A 5,456-nucleotide genomic window follows, 5' to 3' on the forward strand; every position below is an offset into this window, starting at 1 on the left:
CGCAGTACGATTTTACAAGATTTCTTTCATTACGTTTTGGCAAGGGCTAACGAGTTTGTTATAGGGCATTAAATGCTCGTTCAGCTGTAAATTTGTTAGTCATATCTAACACGTGCCCAGTGATTTTCGGAACACTCTGTTTTCATCGCGCGCATTATAAATATGACTAACAAACGTCAAACTTACAGCTGAATAGATGTTATATGGATAACGAGCTTGCAACTGAGCTGATATTTAATGCCTTATGACAAGCTCGTTAACCTTTGCATTACGTTTCGCTGCATTGTCAAGAAAACACCCGCCAGCAATGAAGTGTGCGCACGTTAATTCCAAACATACCTTTCAACGCCAGCAATGATGCAAGTATTGAATTGACCGTACCTCCATAAAACTTGTAGATATATGTCTGAAGAAATAACAAGCCACCTAAAGGCTTCTTTGAGTATCAACCAGCAATGGGGATTATCGATGAGAAGAAGAAGCCGCAGGAAGAAGAGAAGTCGATGATCCTTCCTTTGAGAGGGCGAGTGGCTATAGTAACGGGTGCGTCCAGTGGCATCGGCAAGGAGATCGCCCTCAATTTCGCGGAGAAGGGAGCCAAAGTTGTGGTCCATTACTCCACTAATCAAGAGACCGCAGAGGAGGTGGTCTCCACAATCAATAACAGCTACGCTTCTTGTGTTAATGGTGTGACGGCGATTGCCTGCAAGGCCGACATCTCCGACGCCTCCCAGGTCGCCCAACTATTCGACATGGCCGAGCAGACATTTGGGTCGCTCCACATAATGGTAAACAGTGCCGCAGTGGCGGACCCCACGTATCCGACCATCGCCCAAACCTCCGAGGAATACTGGGACCGGACTTTCCCAGTGAACTGCAAGGGAGCTTTTCTGTGTTGCAGAGAAGCCGCCAACAGGATCGTTCGCGGGGGCGGCGGTCGCATCATCCAGCTAAGCAGCTCCGTGGTGGCGGCGCCCCCACCAGGGTACGGCCCCTACTCGGCCAGCAAGGCGGCGATTGAGATTATGGCGAGAATCCTGGCACAGGAGTTGAGGGGCACTCAGATTACTGTAAATTGTGTGGCCCCATGTGCTGTTGCCACCGGTATGTTCTTTGCGGGGAGAAGCGAGGCGTCGGTGAAAGCGATTGCCAAATTGAACCCGTTTGAGCGGCTGGGGAGGGTGGAGGATGTGGCTCCGCTGGTTGCGTTTCTGGCGAGCGATGAGGGAGAGTGGGTTAATGCTCAGGTTGTTGGTGTCAACGGAGGTCGAGTATGATTCTCTATGAAAACCAAAAAAATCTATATGCTCGTCAATGTGCTGTGTTTCCAAACCTCAGTTAGGGTTTTTAGTCCCAGTCACTGTGTGTTTTCCGACGTCAGTTAGAGTTTTTGGTCCTAGCCACTGTGTTTTCCGACCTCGGTTAGGGTACATAGGGTTTTAGTTGACCATACAAACCGAGATACTCACACTACATTATTCAATGTCTCCATCATGAGCGCTATATAATCTTTTGAATACTGTTCCACGGTATGAAGATGCAATGAAACAAAATTTGATGTAAATGTTTATGTTTTGTAGTCTTATTTTATTGTTAGTGTTTATGTGAGTCATGATAATTTCAAAATGTTTTTTTGTTTTTTTTTTCTTTGGTGAAATATGGTTGTGGGATTTTTATGGGATTTTTAATTTGATTATTTAATAATTTATTTTAAAATAGGATTATAAAAATTTTAATTTAATTATTTAATAATTAATAAATAGATGGTGGAGATTATTGATACAGGGGTATCAACTTTAAGCAAATTTTTAGTTTAGATTCAAAAGTGGTCATAAAAGTAAACATAAAGAATTTCAATATACAAATATGTGTCTTAATTCCAGAGGAATGAACAGTTGTGTTGTGTCTTAATTCTAGAAGCATGAATACTTGTGTTTGTTGGTTGTTTTCATGAACTAGACTATTTATATAGGGAGATCACCCTCTATGTGTATAATAACTATTCTAAAATTAAAATTAAAATTAAAATTAATTTGTGTCCTGGTATGAAGTACATTGTACATTGTGTTCTCAGTAGCTGAATTGTATTTATTAAAAATTGTATATCCCCTGAATGAAAAACATGGTTTATTAATCTAAAGATAGTTGGTATTTTGCGTGGATGTATGTATAACTGTGCAAAATGGGTGAGTGCCTGAGTGTTCGGTTAATTCAGTGTCTAAATTGTATTTATTAAGAATGGTGAATGACTCTCGACCTCGATGTAGCCCCAACTTCACCATGGTCCCGACCCTGATTAGGGGCGGGACCCACCAATGAAAATTCGGGCCTGTAATTAGTCGGCGGATTGATCCTGATTAGGGGCGGGACCCACCAATGAAAGTTCGGGCCTGGAATTAGTCGGCGGATTGATTAAAAAAATAGCAAACCCCCGAATCGCTTAACTGGGATCCCCGCAACACTGTATTTTGCTTATATTTATATAGTTTGGGAATAAAGGAAATAAGGGGTTGTTGGAAAAAGACTTCGTCAATTTATGTGGTTAGCGAGAAATTTAAATGCGCCGCCATAGCTTAGGAGGAGTATCTAATTCATTTTTCTAAGTTTTTTTTTCGGGAAATGTGGCCACATTAATTATGGAATATTTTTGTTTATATGACTGGGATATGTGGTATGTGGTATTGATAAGTGATAGTATTAGATCATGAGATTGTAAAAAATATATATTTGTAAATTTAAAATTTTCATAATTAATAATTTTGTTGCAATTTTTTAAACTTATACATGTTTAATTCAACTAATTTCTTTTATATATCCTAGTCTATTTACTAAATAAATAAATAAACTATAATTAAAAACAAATATATATATATATATATATATATATGGGCTAAATATTATAAAATATCAAAAGAAAAATAGACATACATATCTAGATATAATTAATTAAAAGTATTATAAACATCAATAATCTATATTTCATGTCAATCTAATATGAAGGAGATATATAATTTCTTCCATGCTTAGAATATGAAGCCTGTATTATTTTTAAAAAATATTTCAAGCTCAATTATACATAACATATTAAGATCTACATATTGAGTAGCATCGTGTAAAAAATTCTTATTATGCCTTGAGGTGCTTCACAACCTACTATGCGAGAGATTTGTCCAATCAAATTTCATTAAAAACTAATAAAATGATACTTATATTAACCTATTGAAAAATATTAATAACTAAAAGAAAATCGATTTAGGTAATCAATAAAATACTTTAATGTCCACATTATTTTTTTTACATCGTATTTATATATCTTTAATCTTGAGTGTGCCGAATGATTAAGAGTGTGTGTTTCCTCCTAAGAGGTCACAGATTCAAAACTAGAGGGGGGTAGAGTATTTATTGGTTGCGCGGAGGTGGGTCCCTTGTCCCACAGACAAGGGGGTCTCACACACCAATTTGGTGTCTGGCTTGGACATAACTTTAAAATTGAATAATAATTATTATTATTATAATGAAGATGTATACCTTCTATATTATTTAAAAATATCTCAATATCTCTTTTGAATAAAATAAATTGAATAACCATATTATTTAATATATTTCAATATCAAATTTTAAATATTTATAGAAAAAATGAATGAAAAATATTTTAACATAGATCATAAATAAAATATTTCAATATCCACCTTAAATAAAATAATTTTATATCAACTTTATATGTGTGTGCAGAGAGATGTTTCAATTACTTCCTGCTTTTATGATATAGATGTGTAATTTATTTTATTCTTGATATACAGTTGATATATGTCATTTAAAAAATATGAATAACAAAACTCAATATACACATTAAGTAAAATATTTAAATATCAAATATATATAAGAGATTTCTTATTTTATTGATTACTCTATTTTACAACTCATTATAAAGAGATGTGTAATTTCTTGCATGTTTAATTTAGATTTAATAGGTGTACTTTTAAAAATAAAATAAAAAATATTTACTAAATAAAATAAGTAATAATAATAAATAATAAATCATTTGAATTTATTGTATCGTAATTTTCTTAATTTATTCCAGAAATTTTTTGTAATATACATATCACATTAAAATAAATTCAAATAATAATAATCCATATTCATAACCATGATATTACATAACTTTATGTTAATTTTTTTATTTTTTCTTAAACAGAAGTAAATAGTTATTTGTATTAAATTTGAGCTTGGACAGGACAAATACAAATTAAGTCATTACATTTCTGCAATTTTAGAAAGTCCTTTAGGACAAGACAAACTATCAAGACTAAATAAATACGGACCAAAAAGACTACAATATCGTTGTGGCATACATAGATTATACAAAATTGTGATAGCAAAAAAATAAATTTACAAAAAGCTCCCGTCATAGAGGAGATTGAAAGTCCTTTGGGACAAGACAAACTATCAAGACTAAATAAATACAGACCAAAAAGACTACAATATCACTGTGGCATGCATAGATTATACAAAATTGCGATAGCAAAAAAACAAATTTACAAAAAGCTCACGTCATAGAGGAGATTGGGGGTTCTACTAGTTGCTTTAGATCAGAATTTTGAGGGCCGTGAGGTGGACCAGTAGCTTCATTTGATTGAGTTTCATTTTCTGTATTGATTCCTTTGAGGTAGAGTTCCTCGAGTTTTTTGCGAAGGGCATCAATCTCATCCTCTTGACGAGCATTATTGTGCTTTAGAGATTGAATTTCGTCAGAGACAAAGGATAGGAAATTGTCTTGCTGGAGGATACGCTATTTCATGTCCATTATTTCCATGTGGAGTGGTTGTTAAGGGTTGTTGCTGACCGAGCTGGGAAATTTAGAGGAATCTAAGGAATTGTGATTGGAAGACATTGTGATAAGGATAGGAGGGAAGCTAAAAGGAATGCAGGGGATGGCGAGATCCATACTCTAAAAAATACAAGGGAAAATATGGGGAGCTCATAGGGCTACTGTGAAAGAGAAAATATCAAAAGGAGTGGGTGAAGTCTAAGAGAGCTTGGAGGATACAGAGGAGAAGCAACTGGAGGAAATCAAGTTAAACTGCAGAAGAACAAGATATGTGGAATTTATGCAAAGCTCTAAAGCACCATATACCACCTGAGAAAATGAATACCAGATAAAAGTGGAGAGTAGATTACCAAAAATGACCTCATACCCATTGGCAATGTACCACATATAATTGAAGAAGGCTTGTACTCTGATCACAGTGCTAAGCTCTGTAGAGATGGAACCTGAGGAAGGAACTCCTATGAAAAGAAACATGTCACCAATTCAGATGCCTCTTTGTAGTACTTTGCAGAGTCAACTTAGGCGGAGGAAAAATTATGTCAATTGGAGGTGTCTTATGGATTCAGAGGCACAAAGTTTGCAGAAGAGAATTGAGGGACCAGGGTAAGTTGCCACCACACTACCAGAA

The 5,456-nt window shown here is 35.1% G+C and overlaps 1 pseudogene; it reads left to right on the forward strand.

The window, feature by feature from the left end:
* The first annotated feature begins 431 nt into the window (after window positions 1–431).
* On the forward strand, window positions 432–1,515 carry LOC149183464 (short-chain type dehydrogenase/reductase pseudogene; annotated as a pseudogene).
* The last annotated feature ends 3,941 nt before the right edge of the window (window positions 1,516–5,456 follow it).

This window comes from Pinus tabuliformis, chromosome 3_2, assembly GCF_031772625.1.
Source record: "Pinus tabuliformis cultivar Carrire ecotype Pingquan chromosome 3_2, CPIR1, whole genome shotgun sequence".
Taxonomy (NCBI): Eukaryota; Viridiplantae; Streptophyta; class Pinopsida; order Pinales; family Pinaceae; genus Pinus; species Pinus tabuliformis.